Source organism: Poecile atricapillus, chromosome 23 (genome assembly GCF_030490865.1).
Source record: "Poecile atricapillus isolate bPoeAtr1 chromosome 23, bPoeAtr1.hap1, whole genome shotgun sequence".
NCBI lineage: Eukaryota > Metazoa > Chordata > Aves > Passeriformes > Paridae > Poecile > Poecile atricapillus.
Window position 1 is genome coordinate 5,212,081 of NC_081271.1, and position 18,496 is coordinate 5,230,576.

The following is an 18,496-nucleotide window of genomic DNA, read 5'->3' on the forward strand; positions in this document are numbered from 1 at the left end:
GCGAGAGGACAGCGGGGCGAGGTCAGAGCAGGAGGACAGTTTTATTTCATTTCATTTGAAGGGGGTGAGTTCCACCAGGAGCGGTCCGGGAAGGAGGGAACTCAAGCCGCCCGGTTTTGTCAGCATTAACTGTTTAGAAGCTGGCTGGTTCCCCAGGCTGGCTCCCCAGGCTGGCTCCCCAGGCTGGCACGGCGTGCCCGGGCGGGCGCGGGGCTGGGAGATGCCCGGCAGCGGGGCGGGACGGGGCACTCCGGAGGCGGCTTTTCCTGGAGCCACGGCGGCTTCGGGGCCCGGCCGACTGCTGCTGGAGGAAGCCCCGCGAAGGCTCGGGGTGTTCCCGGCTGCTGCTGGAGGAAGCCCCGCGAAGGCTCGGGGTGTTCCCGGCTGCTGCTGGAGGAAGCCCCGCTAAGGCTCGGGGTGTTCCCGGCTGCTGCTGGAGGAAGCCCCGCGAAGGCTCGGGGTGTTCCCGGCTGCTGCTGGAGGAAGCCCCGCGAAGGCTCGGGGTGTTGGGGCCGTGCGGCTCCTATGGCCTCGTGCAGGTTCGCGCCTCGCACCGGGGCGAGGTTTGGCACGGCCGAGGCTCCGCGGGGCGGCCCGGCCCTGCCCGAGCCCAGGGCTTGCACCAGCGCGGGGGAATCTGCCCTCTTTCTGTCAAACTTAATTTAGGCCTGCTTGGGACACAACAAAAGCAGCTTGTTTGCAGGGCAGGGTCCTTCTTCCCGGCTGCCCCGCGCTCTGCAGGCGCTCGGAGCCATGAAAGCCACCCCTCCTCCTTCACCAAAATTTTCCTCCTCTGCTCCGCTGCCCAGCCTCCCTGCTCCTCCTCCTTTCTCTGAAAAAAAAAACCCTTTTCAGTGAGCAACGCATGGCCCTACAGTAAAACCTTCGAGCTGGCCACAAAGCACCCAAATGCCCCTTCTCTGCCTCTGTGACCCACCAGCCTGCACTGGCTGTATCAGCCCTGCTCTGGGCTGATTCCCAGCACTGCCTTACCCAGCAGGATGGTGACAGCCTCCCAGAGATCTTGTCCTGGGCATTTCACATCTTCCTGACCCTGCAGGGAGCTACGTTGGCCTCGTACAGCCTGGTTTGGTGGCTGGGACGCTGGGGTCCAGTCCCGGACCTTGCTTGTTGTGCTGTTTCCACAACACCCCACGGCTGGTTTGGCAGCTGAAATTCCCATGTTGTGAGAGCTGGGGCAGTCAGACATTTGTGGGGTCTGACCTCCAAAATGTGCCAGGATGGTCTCTTCTGCAGAGAGCGTGGACACAGCGGGTTGCATCCAAACCCTTAATTCCAGTGAAAAGGCAGCACAAGTGTTTTTACTCATCATTCCAGCTTTTCCCTTGCAGATTATTTATACAAAGAGGTGCTGGGGTGAAACCAGACCTTTCCCAATTTGCTCCCAATCCCTATGGCTTTCCTGTTGAAAATCTGGTGGAGAGCAAATACTAAAAAAACCCAAAAACCCACTGAAGCTCTTGCAAACAGCCTGAGAGGAAAAAAAGTCTGAACTCAAGCAAGGCTTTTCTGACGTGTCCTAAGCAAAACATCTGGCACCCCTGGAAGAGCCGTCCAGCCAAGGGACACAGCTGTTTTATTCCACACAGCTCACAGCAAAACAGGGCTTGTGCTTCCAGAACATGGCTCAGCAGAAAGGGTGAATTCTTGAAAGGGGGAGTCAGATCTTTCTGCTGTTTATTGCCTCTGAATCCCCAGTTTGCTCTCAGGCTGCTCTGGTGTGAGCTCTGCTCCATCTCCTGGCAGGAGACCAGGAGCTTTGCTCTGAGGCTGGAGCCTGGTTCAGCTGCTGTAACCCCCAGCAGGCAGCCGAGCCACTCTGGATTTGCACAGACATTCCTCACAGCAGGATCAGGCCCCCAGGTTTGTCGAGGGTGGCTCTGGGAAATTTCCTTTCCTTAAAAGGACCAAGTTTGGCCAAGGCAGAGTTTGAATAGTTATTTCCTTTTTTCTTTTTTCTCTTTTTTTTTTTTTTTTTTTTTTTTATTTAATCCCCCTACAACTCGGAGCAAAATTTGTATTGGTGAGAACTGCATGATTTACAGCTGCAGAAAATGCTGAGGGCTGTGTCTCCACAGGCCAGACCCGAGGGGGAAAGCTTCTCCCATGCTGGACAATCCATGTAAGCAGCTTTACCACTCCAGGAACCACTTCTGGTAGGGAAAGAAGGGGTAAAAGGCAATGAGACTAATTTGACCTCTGTGGGCTTCACCCTCAGCCTTTCCACTAATTGTTCCAAGGGTTTTGGGGTACAAGTTTCATGAGATCCCTGTAGAAGCCCATCCAAGGAAGAGCTGATGCTGGCAGGCTGGTGCACCATGGGGAACGTGATGTCCAAACACAGCCAGATCTGATTCACCCTCTGTACCACCCCACAGCTGGGCCTCAGAAGAATCAATACCATTTATTTTGCTCCCTGCAGTGTTTTTCTGTCTCTGTCACCTTTCTAAGCCCCTAATTTCTATGTAGCTTTTTTCTGTGGTAGTGGTTTTTTTATGTTGGAGTTGCTCATAGCTACTGTTTAACTTTGGTGATAATTGGCTGCTGTGAAAGGTGAGGTCTGGGAGGACACAGCTAGGGGGTGAGCAGTTTGTTATTTTAGGGTTGCTCATGGGCACTGAGCTGTGCTGTCTGGCTCTGCAGCTGGAAAGCCCATGAGGCACGCAGGGTTTGGCATGCTAAGGTTGCTCTCCAGATAGTCCTGGCCACAGGAAATGTAAGAGAAGTAGCCCAGGAAAGGGCACAACCAACACTCGGCATGAGGCAAGCTCTGTGGAGTCCGAGGGGTGGGGGTTGTGTTTGTTGAGGTGATGGCAAAAATATCACCTTGTTCTGGGAGGCTTGGGGAGGTGGCTTCACCTGAACCTCTCCTGCTCATTCCCACCCAGGGCTTTTCTGTGCTTGCTGCCGGTGCATCACCATCCTGCTGGGCTCAGGACGCCCAGCCCAAGCGAGGTGGCCCTGCATCCCTGGCTCCTGCACGTCAGGGCAGGAGGTTTCTCCTCATCTGCAGGACCACAACAAACATTGTGCTTCTTCCTCCTCCTCCTTTCTTCTTTCATCTTCCTCTTCCTCCCAGCTTGAGGGCTCTGCAGGGCAGTCACGGCTGCCTTTATCTCGATCTTCAGGTCAGGTTTGGACTCTCAGGATGGTCCATGCTGATGTTTTATTGCTGGGTGTGAAGACCTGAAGCAGCTTTGCAAGGCCTGGGAGCATCTGGGAGGTAACAGCAATAGTTCAGGTTCTCCTGTCCTTCAGTCGTGGTTTGCTTGGCACTGGGCATGGGCTCTGATGAGGGGAATGGAGGTTGTGGGGCAGCATGTGGTACCCTGGCATTTGGAGTCAGAGTGAATCTGGATGGGGATCAGACAGCAGGATGGGAGCAGGCACATGGGAGTAGCCTAATTTGCTTGCATCAGTCTTGACAACAGAAAGGTGAGCTCAGGCTGACAGTGGAGGCACCCTGGGCATGCGAGGAGAGAAGGCCCCAAAAGCCAAACTGGGAGCAGCAACTTGGGTTATAAAGTTTTCTGTGCAGGAAACTCCTCACAGGACTCCACCAAAAGTCAGGACAGCTGCTGATGCCAGTGTGATCAACAGCTTCAGTGTCTGCACATCTGCTCCCAGAGCTTCTGTTTGTGAGTTGGGCTAAGACCCTTGGAGCTGAGCAGCCCCACAGGGAGCATGCCTGGGAACATCCCTCCTTGGGATGTGCCTTGGGAGCACCTCACTGCCTTTGAAAAGAGCTGGGATGAGTGCAGAGGGACGTGGATAAAAGCATCTGGAAGGGCTTTGCTCCTTCCTCCAAGGTGGCACTGCACAAAATCCAATCAGGTGATGAAACTTGGCATGTTTCAGTCTCCCAGATATAAGAAGGCCAATGAGGTTTCCAAGATCACCTCCCAGTTCAGTCTGGCTAGTCCTCTTACAACGTGGTGGGGAATTGCTTCTGCTGTTTTCAATCCACAAAACCTCATTCTGTCCCTGTCCCCAGCAGCCACATGCTGTGAGCACACACCAGGCTCCACCCTAGGAGCAGCTGCATCTCAGCAGAGATGAGGAGACACACAGTGAATGTTGTGTCAAAACCCAACAGTCTTTGTTGTTCACCTTGCTAATTCTGAAATCTTCCTGGCTCTTCAGAGGGGCAGCAGCAAAAATAAGAGTCTGGCAACAAACTCATAATGTGGAGAGAGTTGATCTGGAGCTGGGCTGTGCTGGAGCTGGCAGCCAGGGTCTGCCCCTGGCCTGGGGCTGGATCCAGCCGTGCCTGGGCACGGTTGGAGTTCCCATCTGGATCTCAGCTTCGCAGTCCAGGCCCTCCCCTGCCCAGGGGATTAGCAGAGATGCGGTTCCCAGGGCGGGGGAAGGGGCTAATGAACAGAGACAGGATAACGAAGCAGGTATGGGCTTCCTGTACTTCAGGGCTCAGGAGGAAATCCTGCAGCTGGTGAATCTGGATACGATTAGTGTCCATTTCTCCCTGTGTAATCAACCCATCTGTTCATCCTTGCGCATCAGCCGCGCACGCCCCATTGCAGGCAGATGCCTCTCGGGCACTGTTTTCATCCCTGGCTGCCACAGCCACTCTGGGCAGGCTGAGAACAGGGTTCACTCAATATCTGCTCCCTGGCAATCCCAGCAAAGAGCGGGACCCAGGAAAAGCCTCTGCTCTGGGGGAGGGCGGCTTCTCCAAAGGGCTTGGAGCAGTTCAAAGGGATCGCTGTGACACGCAGATAAGCTCAGCTTTCCCGACTCTGCCTGCTCATCCCAGCTCAGCTTTAGCACAAGCAGGTAAAGGTGGATTATGTTTGGCTGGCTGGCTTCAAAGCCTTGTTCATCCCATGGGATGCTGAGCGCAGGACACACAGTCCCGTCATGGTCGGGGGAGGGACTGGGCTCTCAGTGCTGCTCTGTAAGAACACTGGTAAAGTTGAAAGGTGCTGGTGCAGGGTCCTGAGGCCTCATTTCAGCCTCTTTTCCTTGGCAATTTTGTCCAACTATGCAAAAAACCACAACAGCCCTGCTGTGGGTTACAAATGTCAGCTAACACACTAGGCTGAAATGAAATCTGGAGAGGAGCTGCTGTGTGGATCAGTGTATTTTTGTAGTGCAGTGGCTCAAGCTTGCATGGTGCTTTAGGGTCTTCTGAAAGGTCCAGCTTGGTGACAGAATTGGGACAAAACTACAGTTCCCAATCCTGGTGTCCTGGTGTCGACCTCCACTGAAATAGCTCTTCCTGGGGGTCACTGGAGTGTCCTGGGGCATCTGTCACACCAAGTGCTGTCCATGTAAAGATGAGGATGGTCCCTGCCCACAGCCCAGCCCTCTCCTGTGTGTGGTGTTCAGGGATTTGGGCACCTGAGCTCCTGCCATTTGCTGAGTGCCAAGGTGTCATTACAGCCAGGAACAATCTCAGGAATGCAGCACAGGTTAAACATTTCATTTGCTTTCAAGGGCTACTTGTTGCTGCATTTCTAAATGCAACCTGTCCTCAGCCCCGGTTATATTGCTCTGGGCTGCTCTTTGGGTCCTAAATCTTCTGATTTTTGTTTGGTTTGGAATGCACTGATTTACAATAAGGAATAAATGAAAAGCAAAAGAAAACAGCAGTACTTGTTTGCATAGACCCTACATTGTTCTGTGCTCTGCTGCTACTGAAATAGGACTGATAAATCCCACTCCCTGGACAGAAGTCTTTTTGGGTGGTGGCTGTGTACAAACAAGGCTGGGGAAGATAAACAAGCAGAAGAAAAATGGGTTTAGGAAATGACACTTGAGGCTGGTCAATCAACTGATGGGTCAAAGCGAGCACAAGACCATCAATTAGCACAGCCATATTGATATTGTTTCTCCAAAGCATTTTTACATTCACAAAGAGGGCCAAGAGCTGGATCTGTGGTCAAACTTGGTTGCAATTAGGAATCTGTACAGTTTCTGTGTTGCAAAGGGGGAGTTTTAGAAAGGATTCTGCCTGTAGAAAATATGTCCACAGTTCCAGAAGGGCTCAGCCAAAAGGGTGATGAAAATCTGTCTGTTGGTGTCATCGTCAGAACTGCTGGAGGTGGGAACATTTGCTAATCTTGCTTATTTTAGGGGCCCTGCTTTCAGAAGCAGTTCAGTTCTGAAAATGCAGCTCTGAAAACTCAGCTCTTAAGAGTCTCATACAATACATGCCTCAGACTAGACTAAAGAGGGATGAATTCTTCAGACTGTAGGTTCTTGCCTGCCTAATTATGATTTTCAGCTTCTTACATTTCGGTCTTTGCATTGTATAAATGTGACACAGAAGAAGTAGCTGTGACATTGCCTAGCTTTTTCTGTTCCAGCTGGTGAGGAACCAGCTAAACCTGCAGGGTTTCAGAGCTTGCAAAGCTGATGTGGAAGGAGAATTTAGTTTCACGTTTGGGAATCAAACTCGGTTCCCTGAGTAACCTAAACTGTCACGATTTCTTTTCCTCCAGCGCCCCCAGGCCTGGGGACAGTGTCACTCCTAAGGGGTAACTTTGACACCCTGAGGCAGTGCAGGGTTGAGCAGCATTGTTGTATGCATATCAAACATGAATTCAAGGTAAACAACCTTCAACTCCAGTGGTTATACCTCTATTGGAACCTTTCAGTAGGTTTAAATCTCCACTATGATTTTGACTTCCCTGTTCAGCTGCCTCAACAGACACATGAGGTGCCTGAAGCTGCACAAAATGGCTTTTGGATGAGCTCAGGACTGGCCAAAGTCTAAACTGGTTTGGCTTGAAGGATTTTTGGCAGCTGCAGCTCCAAATCCTGGGATTGGTCCCAATGATATGGATAGAGAAGCCATCCATCTCTCACTTCAGAGAGTTCTCTGCCACCATCCAGCTTCTGGAAGAGAGAGAAGCTGCCCTGGATGTGAGCAGAGCTCCAGAGCAGGGTGGGATGTGACTGCTAGGTACATACTAAAAAGGTCAGCAATGTTGTGAAAAACCCTGGCTTGGGATTTTTCTGTGTTTCGTGGGTCTGGAGCCCCAGAGCTCTGTCTGTGATGTGGCAGCTCCATCTTCATCCGTGGTGGGAGCAGGAAAGAGCTTGGATGGACTCCGGCCTTTGTGCTTTGGAAGTGCCAACAGTATGAATAATGTATAGGAGTTCAATTCTTCTCTCCCTGGCTGAGGGCAAGGTGTCCCAGCTGATAAGAACTGGGAGCCCAATCTTGTTAAAGCCAGTGTTAGAATTAGACCTTCATGAGATCCACTGCCTCAAGCAATTCCATTGTTCAAAGCACATTCGGTTAATTAGTACATTAACTAATAACCTTCTCAGCATCCCAGGTAGGGAATATCTGTCTCCCAAAGGAGGAAACAGAGGCAAAGTTACAAAGACTGGATGCAGGAGCTTAGCAGTGCAGCTGTTAAGTCTGGTTTTTTCTGTCCCAAATGATTTTGTGTGGCTGCTGCTGCCTTATGCACATAATTTTCTTGAGACAGAAATGGAGGAGCTCTAAAACCTTCTGAGAGAGTGCTCAGGCCCAGTGAGGGAAGGTACTGCTGGACAAACCTGAGAAGAGCTGAATCCAGCTGAATCCATCCAGATACTCAGAAGAGGCAATTTGCTTCACCCACATCCACCAGCTAAGGAACGAAACCAAAACCATTTCTCATTTTCAAGGAAAGTTTTTCTTACCACCTTGGCTTTTCACTCACATCTTCATCTACTCTAAATTTCATGAGCAAATGGCCAGTGTGGGAAGGAGAGAGCACACAAGGAATGACAGCAGGGCTGTGTTTGTACAGGCTCACTGGGATGGGATCAGACCAGAAGGATAAGACCTGAAGAGATTCAAACAGCCAGAGGGGAAACTTTGATGCTGAGGAAGTCCTTCGACTCCAGCACATGATGATGAGCAGCTGATTTCCACAGCTTTGCAGCATGGTTGGAAAAAACCCTGAGCTGAAGCACAAGGGTAGGGTTCTTTGGCTTGCAAGACCCGTGACAGCACCACAGACCAGTTCTCACGAGCCCTGATCGCAAACAGAAAGGGGAGGTTTGTTCTCTCCACCCAGCTCTGACCTGAAGGCGCTTTGTGCTTTACCTACTGTAAAATGACAATTCTCAGCATCAAGGATGTGTGTGCAGAGGAATGAGAGCCAGCTCCTGCATGCAGGGATCCATCCCTGAGGAGGAGAACTCACGAGGTTTAATTATGGGCCCACGTGCCTTATCAGTCTGCTGGCTTCCAACCAGCCCAGGCAGCCACAGCCCTGCTCAGCACTGGAATGTCAAGGGAGTGCCTGGAATGAGGGACCTGGTGAGGTCATAGAAGGCACCAAAGCAAGTGGCCTATCCTGTAGAAGGGACTCCTTTCATGACCACAGCTTAATCCACCACCAGTTTGCTGAGCCCACAGCAGCCCAGATTGGAGGCTACAAAAATATCCCTGTTCAACAACTCCTCCCTTGTCCTTTGTGAAGCTCCAGCATTTTAATCATGTTCACACCTCCCTCTCCTGACACAAACCATCTCAGCTCCCTCTCAGGTCCACAAAACCTGTGCATTCCTGGTCTCATTCCCTTGCTTACGCATCAGACACTCTCCCTTCCATAAGCTTCCCAAACGTCCGTGTTTGCTTATTCTCTGTATTCCCAGCTTTCCCCCCCGTGCACCCTCATTTGACTAAGGTTTGTTGAATAATCAACTGGTGCTGAAGGCCTGCATGGAATTTTGGGTGTTGATAGATTGAGCAATCCCAGCCCCATGCATGTTCCCATTTCTCCATCTCAGGACCTCCAGGAAGGTGCTGCTGATGTAGGGACCCCGTTATTGGGAAAGGCAAAACTCCCCTTCTTGTAAGTGTATCTTGTAAATGTGTCTCATCCTGCTCTGTTCATTTTCACTGGGAATAAGGGTAAAAACAGAGTTCCTCAGATTGTCGGGGGTTTCTAGAAGAGAGTATCACTGCCAGAGCAGCTGAAATCGGTTTTTATTTCTCAGCTTCAGCCTGACATGCTGTGTGTGGCTATTCTTGGTCTGTTTCTATACATATCTAGAGCCCTTTGGTCATCATTCTCCAACCTGTCCTGCTGGTTTTCCTGGAATAGTATTACACAAGAAATGCACTATTCTGTCCATGCAAAGGCATTTTCAAGTAAGCCTTGTCTTCTCAAAGCCTAGTAAAATAAACCAGACTCGGATCTCTTAAATGCCTTCACAATTCCCAGACATTGAGGTTAATACAAATTGCACAGACCTACTTGTGGGGTCTCATGGCTCCACATCAAACCCACACCTAAAATCAGGATATCCTGATCAGGCTCTCAGTGGAGTTTATTACAGGTGATGCTTATTTTTAGGGACATTTTAATAAGCCTAACCAATAACAACAAATTACTAATAAATCCATAACCGTTTTCACCTGGAGATCTTAGGTTACTTTGGCAGAAATTGCAGTGAGGAATAATGTTTTTTTAAAAATATCTAAAGATTTAACCTTTTTCACAGGATAATTCAAGATGTTGCCATTATGCTTCTGCTCTGAATTACTTTGCAGAGAAATTACCTTCCCCACTGACTCCAGAAAGCTGAGCAGGTCCAGTCTCCTGTGCTTAAATTTATCCTATATGAATATGACACAAAGTGCCTCATCCTATTGACAACCTTCTTCCTTTGTAGGATTTTCCTACACAGCTTCAAAGCTGTGCTGGGTTTTGGCATTTCCAGTTCCCTGCATCCTTAAGGGATAGGACTTCTAATGGGGAGATCTTGCTAGTCCTAAATCCTGGGAATACTCCTGATTTTCACAGCTTGTCCTGTCTACAGAGGCAGAAAGCCCGGGGGGTGTTTGATTTGTGTCTTCCTAAGGGTCTTCCCATGCCGGGTACTCCCAGACAGGTTTGTGAGGTGTTTGCCTTGGTCTAAAAACCTGACATTGGTTTTGATCAGGATTTGGAGGAGCATAACACCTGTGTTGGAGGGTGGGATTCATCTGTGTGTCTTGTTGGATGCTAACTGGAACTTCAGCCCTGTGCTTTCGGGAGAAGAGGGTCCAGTGAGAGGCGTCTCTGGTTCCTCAAGCCATGGGCTCATTGCTAGGATGGGCAGCTGTGATGCTGCTCCGTGGAAGGACAGGAAGATAAAAGTCGTGGAGCTTATGAGGCTTTTTGTGGGCACAAAGTCCTGCTGGAGAGATCCTCTGTTTCCGAGGCACGCTCGTCCTGATGGAATCGAGCAAGGAAACCTCGGACTGCTGTTCCCACGGGTGCCGTTGGGATCCGGGCTGTAGAGGCCACGCTGTCCCCAAGGCCGGGTTCCTCTCCCCCTCTCTGCGGGTGTTATTTACACCGTTTCCTGCCCAGGGAAGTTCAGGAGTTTGACGTTACTGGGTTGGTTTCCGCTCTCCTGCCCGGCTCCCTCCGGGAGCTGTCGCAGAGCCCGGCAGCAGCCGGGCCGGTCCCCGTGGGCGGGATGGAGGTGCCAGCCAGGCCAGGGAGGGAAGTGTAACCCATGTCAGGCCGGACAACTCGGGCTCAACCAGCTTGGGAGGGCTGGAGAACCAGCCCTGTGTCCATCCCTCCGCCTCAGTCCTGCTGTGGGACTGGACAGGGCCGGCAGGAGGAAGGAGGACGCGCCCGGGCATGGCTGCAGAGCTTTTTGGGTTCCTGCCGAATTGACGCCCTCCCCTCTCCCCCCTCATCCTTCCCGCCTGGCCTGCGTCTCCCCTCCCTCCCTTCCCTTCTCCCTCCCATCCCGCAGCAAACAAAATGGCTGCTCCATGGCCATTTTGTTTCCCATCTGGAAGGGGGAAGCCGGGACGCTGGGACTTGGCTCTTTTTTGGAGGCTGCGGCCATGTCCGAGCCCAACTCTCCCGTCTCTACGTGGCACCAGCTGTAGCAAGAGAGAGAAAGGGAAAAAAAAAGGAGAAAAAAAAAAAAAAAAGGACATTTTGGAACGAGACCAAAGGCAGAGGCAGAGAGTGGGTAGTTTTGGCGTATGTTGAGCACTGAAAATGCCTGGAATTGCCAAACTGAGCTTTTGTATGAGCAGCGTAAGGGCTACTCGGTGCACGCAGAGCCGCGGGGCTGCACGGAATAGCCGGACGGAAAGGTTTGTTCGCTATATTCAATAAAACAGCCCTCCTTTCTTCTGGATTTATAAAGTACCAGAGAGCACTGTTGTCTTAATTTGTTTTTGGACGGGCGGATGGTTTTACACATCGGCTTGGTATGACCAGAGCCGGTCAGTGCCGGACCGTAGCGTTTTAACCTGTTGTGTGTCCTCTTGTTTTTGGTGCATACGGGATCTGACCTTTCCACCGAGCTGGCACTGCCTGGATTTAGCTGATGTAATCTGGAGGATATTTTTTTTAGGGATTTTTTTTGTTTATTGCCTTCTTGTCTTGAAAGTTTTCATCTCAGGAATAAAAACATCTTAATTTAAATATTTAAAGCAATAGCTGTTCTTGGCTTTTTAAGCCCTTGCTTTTCTCCCAAGGCTGAAGCTGTACTATGCTCACAAGCTGTTTACTGCATTTTGTGTGTATCCTGCACACGTTAAGGTGTGATACACAACAGAAACACCATCAACAGGAACACGCCTTGAAAGTTTAAAGCAACTTGGTGGCGTTACCGTAAAATTTTGCGCAGAAGCAGGGCAAAAACACCAGAACGTGCGCCAAATAAAAGTGATTTTTTTTTTTTTTTAAGTGATTCTGCATCTCCTTCAGTAGCCTGGATGTCTTGGCGTTAGTAGCCACGTCGCTTTGTTCATGGACACTCCGAGGAGCAGATCCCTGCCCTGTGGCACGGGGGGATCAGGCTCTGATAAGGTGTTGGAATGATTGTCCTGCCGTTCCTTGAGTGGCTTTCCAGACATGTGGAGAGGAGCAGAGACTTCCAGAGCGGAGCTGGGAAGGAGAGCAGAAAGAGGTGAAATGGCTTTCCTTGCACAGAAAGGTATTTGATTTGCCTCCATATCCCCTTGGCTTGTTTGCAAACAGACAATAGAGAGAATGGCAGGGCCACGGTGGTTCCGGAGCTGGGGCTGCATAGGCGGGTGCTGGGCGGGTGCTTCACGCTGCAAATTTAATGTTTTGGTCCAAATCTACATTAGAGGTGGACATTACCTGCACACCTTTCATGAGCAGCTCATGAACTGAACATGGAGAATTAACAGTATTAATAGAACAGTTTTATAGAGTATTACAGGAAAAAAAAATTTTCTTTCTTTAGATTTTTGGGTTAACCTATAGAATCAAGTGCAAAAGAGGTAAAAATAAGCCTGAAGGATATATTTTTCCTCTTAAGTATTTAGTGAAATTAGTCTGTGAAATATCAGTAGCGCCTATCTTTTATGATAAAAATTCTGGGATTTTTTTTTTTTTTTTTTCTTCAGGAGAGGGTAAAAATTTACAAGAAAAATATACAAATGTTTAGAAAAACCATTACCTTTATGGCCACCTTTAATAATGTGTTTAGGAAGGGTTAATAAAAGATAAGTCATATTACAAGCAGGTTACAGTTGACTGCATTATAGATAACAATATCAGATTCATTAGTAATGATCCAGATGTTTAGAAACATCTGATAGGACTCAAAACAACCCCTAAGTGATGAGCAGCTGTTTATAAAGATACCTGCTAATTGTTTAATAATGAATGCAGTGGCAAAGTTGATGTGAAATATTCCCTGTGTCATTAAAAGTGTGTGGAGTAGAAGCATTACTAGAGACAGGGGCTGTTGCAGGATTGAACTGTAAATATTTTTACTTCCATTTCTCTTTCCCTATTCACCGTGCCTTTGATTGACTGTTTCAAAGTGTGATATTGAATATTGACTTTAGGATGGGGTGTTTGCGAAGATGGTTGGCCTTCCTTTGCTGAGGGGTTTGCCTGGCCTGGGAGAGGATATAAACAACTTGTCTTCATGGCTAGTTTGGCAAATGTCATTTTCTATTGCTTTTCTGTGGCACAGGGTGTGTCCAAGATGGGTTTTTGGTCTGTTTTCTGCTTTTCGTGTGAACGGGTTTCTCGCTGCCGGCTGGATCGGCAGCTCCAATTGGCGCCGTGGGTCCCCACAATGATGGCGAGTTACTGAAAACCTTCCATGCTTCTTTTTGGCTCATTTTGGGTTTGATTTTTAATATTTTTTTTGTCTGTTCCGTTTTTATTTTTCCATCCCAGCCAGGTTGGGAGGACATGAAGCCAAGGGAACAAAATGGCCACACTCGGCCATTTTGTGCCAACGCCGCCGTTCCAGGGAGCCGGGGCTGGTTCTGCCCCAGCTCCAGGGAGCCAGAAAATCCTCTTGGAGACTCAGGGTCCTGATTTCCCACTGAGAATTCCTCCCTGTCCCTGGCACGTTTCGGGACCGTGGCTTCACAAAGGCTGAAAGTGGTGTCAGCTTTTAAAGCAGAGACGTTGTTGTTTGATGGTTTCCTCCTCCCCCCCTCCTCCATTTCATTCAGCGCTCCTTAATAAACCAGATCAGCTCCTCAAGGCTTCAGAGCCTTTCCAGCTCCTCTCCGAGGTCAGCTCCTTTTAAATGCAGACACTTGGTTGTGCTCAGGAGTCTCTGGTGCAAAGATGTTTCAGAATTTGGGGGGCATCATCTCAGGTTTTCTGCTGGGGTCATCACAAGCCACCCTGAGCCCTGATAAATGAGGAGCAGTTTAGGGCACTTCTTGATCGCAGAAACAAGTCTGAAAGCTGGACTGGAAATGCCATTTTTACCCTTTACCTGCCAATTTTCCTTACCCCTCCAAGCACTGTAGACAGTGGGAACATGTAGTGACACACTCTGTGCACAGGAACCTTTGTGCAGTGGCTTGCAGAGACCCATCAAGTGTTTTCACAGAAATCAGATTTAATCAATTTTGAGGGATCCATATGAATCTGGAAAGTGAAAATTACAAGGCCACTGCCTTAAGGCCTGCACAGAAAATTGCATTCTTTGAAGAGGTTCTTGGCAATCAAGTATCCAAAAATCTTTCAAAACTGGGTTTAATCTCAGAAGGCAGTGAGAGGCTTTGGGTGTGGGTCTCTGACTCCTACAGACCCTGTTGGCTGTTTTATCCAGAATTTTGCATAGCTACATCACATCCAGGCAAATTTGGGCACATCTCCTTCTTTTCCCAGCTTTTGTCTTGATGGTTTAGACCTCAGGCCATGAGGAGAGGGAATTCCTGTCATTGCAATTTGTGTAGGACAAACAAGTGTGACAATGATACTAGGAGTAGGATGCTCTTAGTCATCCTTACTGGGCATAAAAAATCCCCCTGTTTGATCTATAAATCCTCCTGGTTGACTCCTTTCTTCACAAATCCTGCTAAAATCAGGATTCCAGAGTCAGCAGCTGGGTATTCCCAAAACCTATACTCATTAAGACAATTATTATAATTAAGTCTTCTGTTTTCAGGTTTACTTACAGAAGTCAGAAGGGATTTTTTCCCTCTCTCTCTCCATGCATAATTACATCTATATGAACTCAGTGTTATTTAATGTAATTTCCCACCAGCAGTTTGAGATTGGCCCAAATGCCTATTGTCTGCAGTGTTACCAAGAGTGGCCTTTGAAATGCCTGCCTGATACATCTGCCTTAATATAATATAATAAGTAATATAAACCACCAGATTTGGAACCAGGAAAAATTGTTCCTCCAGGTCACTTGCTAAAATCTCTTTGGAGAAGACGAGCATCCTCTGCCTCTATGCTTCACCCAGGAATCACCTAGACCACCCACCCTCCCAGTCCCTGACCAGTGCAGCATCTCTTGGCTTTCTTGCCACCCTTCTGCTTGATGCTTGTGGCAGCAGCTTAAATTTTGGGGAGCTGAAACATTTTTAATTCAGACTAACCCTTCTGTCCTCATGGAGCTGAGCAGTGACAGACCTGATGGACCCTGAAGCCTGGCTGTCACCTCCTCAAAGCTCTGCCTGGTGTTGCATGTGCTGAGAAGGGATGTGCAACTCCTGTGCATCACTTTCTATGCTGATAAAAACAGGAGAAATAGCATTTCCCATCAGGAGGTTGTTTTGGGATGCACTTGGCACCAGGGATGGGCTGGGCACTTCAGTGCTGTAGGAACCAGTTCCGCCACATCGGGGTTTTGGCGTTGTTCATACCCTGGTACACCAGGAGAGGCCTGGGCCAGATGGTCCAGCACAGTGGGTCATTCCCTGTGAAGGACCAGTTTGTCAAAGGAAATTAAGAAAATTACCTGGACTGTATTGAATGCCAGTGAGGAGAGCCTGTGGAGAGCTCTGGAAGAGGGCACTTCCCAAACCTTGCTGCAGAATCCATCCTAAACTCTCACAAGGATTCCAGCTACAGTAGTTCACCAAAGCTCTGGGAATATTTAGGCTGTTGCCTGGTAGCTGTGGAAGCACAAAGCATTAGGCAGCTTTTATCCCTTTGGAGACTTCTGCCTGAGCCCCCTCCTCTCCCACCAGAGCTCTCAGCTGACGCTTGTGGAGGTTGGGGACATCTCCTGCTGAGCTCCCATGGGAAGTTATCCTTTGGGTCTGTGTTGCACTGCACACGCAGCCTGCTTGGCTTGGCTCCCTCGTCATTAGGGCTGCTTTAATCTCCAAAGGGAATTCTTTCTCCTTGCAAAAGAGCCTCACACGTTTCTTTCAAACTACCAGATTAATACCTCGCCTCTGTATTTGGGTGTACAGAGAGTGAAGAAGCCTCAGAAGGTGAGCCAAGGGCCTGGGGGAAAGCCAGTCTGTCTCAGATCCATGCTAATACTGCTTGGCTGGGCTGGAGCATTACAGGGACAGCACGGCTGCATGTTGCACTCATTTGTTTAGGAAATAAGATCTGCCTTGATGTACTCGATACCATTACATTTGCAGCCTAAAAGCTTCCTTGTACTTAGTTATTTCTAATCTGCTCAGTTCCCTGGAGTGCACAGCAGCTAAATTGATGGATTCTCTTATCTGGTCTGGCAGGTTTGTTCTAGATATGCTGTGTGTTCAGGAGGTGAGGTCAGCCTGGCTGGGTGTGCTTGGCGCTGCTGCAGCTTCCCGAGAGCTCTGCTATCTCCATGTGTAGCCCCGGGTTCCAAGGGCAGGGCTGCTGCTTTTGTGCACCCTTGGGTGCATGAAGTTTGCAGCCAGTGGGACTGCCAAGCACAAGGTATAGTCCAAGTGGGCTGAAGGAGGTTTGAAGAAGGAGAAAGAGCTCCAGGACAAGGTTGGATATGACTCCTCTCCCCTGCCATCAAGAATTCTGATTTTTCATGTCTCTTTGCAGGACCTGCAGAGCAGCCAGTGTCTGGATAAGGCTCATCCCAGTGCCTGGATAAGGATCATCCCAGTGCCTGGATAAGGCTCATCCCAGTGCCTGGATAAGGATCATCTCAGGCTGCCACAGTCCCAAGCTGTCCTTGAGGCTGAGGTAGTAGATTGAATAGTTGTGGAGTCTGGTCCTCCCTCTGAGCTAACTATACAATCTACTGTCTTTCCTAAGGAGACAGTCAGGTCTTCAGGTCTGCTCATCCACTTCTGCACCAGGTGTGGGGGCAGGTGGTGCAACTAAAGCAAATCGGTGTCGGTGATGCGTCTGTTCTGCTCTGTGGAGGTGAGGTAGTAGGTTGTATAGTTTGGTGGGAGGGATTTGATCCCATTTCAGGTGATAACTATACAGTCTATTGCCTTCCTTAAAGAGCAGCAAAACCACCGGCAGGGAGGAGCTCCCGAGGCATCGCTTCCTTTGTTGAGGATCCAGAAACGCAGCGTGGCATTGTTAAACAACTCAGTGGGTGTTTCTCTTACAGTGTCCAAAATTGCATTCTTCCAGGAATTGCTTCATGCCTCAGGCACTGGAGCATGGAGCCACCTGCTTCCAGGGAACCCACCTCTGTTTAAGGTGTGAGAGAACCAGGGAAATGAGTTTGCACAGCAGCTCACAGTGTTCAGTTCTGTTCTTTTTTTGCAGGAGATGGGCTCAAGTTGTAAAGTGTTTAAGTGTGTTGATTTTTCTGGTCTGACCTCAGGTCTGGAGGGGAGTAGATACTTTGGTATAAATGGGACAGATCTGAGCTTGTGATTGAATTTTGTTGTGCCCATTTCTGAAGTTGGGGTTCAGAACCAGACCCAAGAGCAAGTTTAGCCTGTGGACTCAGAGCCCTGGGAGCTGATCAGATCTGGCTGGTTGGCCCCTGCTCAGGAAGTGCATTTTGTTTTGGACAAGTTCCCAGCCTGTCCCATGGAACAGAGTTAGAGGGTGGTTCTTTCTGATCTGATAATCCCGTATCAACTGAACTCGCTCACATGCAAACCCTGTCAGGGGAAGTTTAGGACTCATGGCTCTTTGTATAGGATGAGCCAATGATTCAGACTAAAATCTTGTTCTAAAGTGGAGACAGGTAGGGAAGAGCCAAAGGGAGCAGGTTCTAATCCTTCTGGGTTCACCCAGGCACTGTCACCTGACAGCAGACATGTGAGAAGTCATCACGCTTCAGAGCTCTGGCCCTTGGCAAGGGACAGGGAATTGTTAATTCTTCTCTTTCTTAGGAGCAGGTGGGACTATCCCTCTGCCGTTTTCCAGAGTAAGTAGGATCAAGACCACGAGTGGAGCTGTAACACGATCAGGGCTGCATCAGGAAGGACATTTCAGGCCATTATCACAACCATCTTACTGCCAGGGAGACGCGTGAGATCCGAGACTCCGGGGAGCGAGGGCAAGCAGAGGACACCTTCTCAGATGAAGTGGGAGGGAGAGAGCAAGGAGAAATTGGAGCCCGCAAATTTCACCCTGAGCAGAGGCACAGGGAGAGCCAGACCTGGCTGCCAGGGCCGTGGGAGTCCCCAGAATGAAGCAGCTCCTTTCAGGCCCCTCTGCTGGGACAGGGCGTAGCTACAGCGAGGCTGGGACACAGCTGGTGGGTGGGGATGCTGCAGTTCCAAGCGGCGAAGGAATGCAGCCCTCTCTCCATAAATCTGGCTTTTCAGCAGTCCTGGCGACTTGCTGTGCAAAACTACAGCTTGGTCCTCTGAGCTGCATTATTATCCTCCAGCTGCTTGCTCAGGGGCAGGGCGCCTGCCCACAGATTGCTTGGAAGGTACCAAAATAGCACCACAAGCATGGGAACAGGGCGGCATATCCACTTCATCTGGAGAGGTGTCCCCTGGAAAAGAGCTAATCCCACGTGTCCCAGATGGAATCTGTTCAGTCTCCCTCCGTGACATTGATACTAACACTGAGAAGCTCAAACAGTGGAACTGTGTGACCTGGAAGCTGTGAATAAAGTATTACTGGAGGTACTCCCTTGTGAAAATAAACTTGGTTTGACTTTTTTAAAACGGAGTCTTTTTATTGCCCTGAAGTGAGCTTGGCTGGTGAACTGGGACCTCTCGAGGGCTGGTCACTGTTCCTGACTGACCAAAATCCTGGGCATGAAAGGGAAACCACCGGGTGAGGACATGGACTGAGTTGGCCAAGCAGCTGAGACCATCTTGTTTGCTGTCAGCAGGTGCTTTCCTGACAGAACTTTTCAGCTC

At 49.6% G+C, this 18,496-nt stretch overlaps 1 long non-coding RNA gene across 1 annotated transcript; it reads left to right on the forward strand.

The window, feature by feature from the left end:
* The first annotated feature begins 10,191 nt into the window (after positions 1–10,191).
* Positions 10,192–18,292, forward strand: LOC131587645 (uncharacterized). Its single transcript, XR_009279393.1, has 3 exons — positions 10,192–11,098; positions 11,698–11,946; positions 16,248–18,292. It is a non-coding gene; the product is annotated as an uncharacterized LOC131587645 (long non-coding RNA).
* Positions 18,293–18,496: the final 204 nt, after the last annotated feature.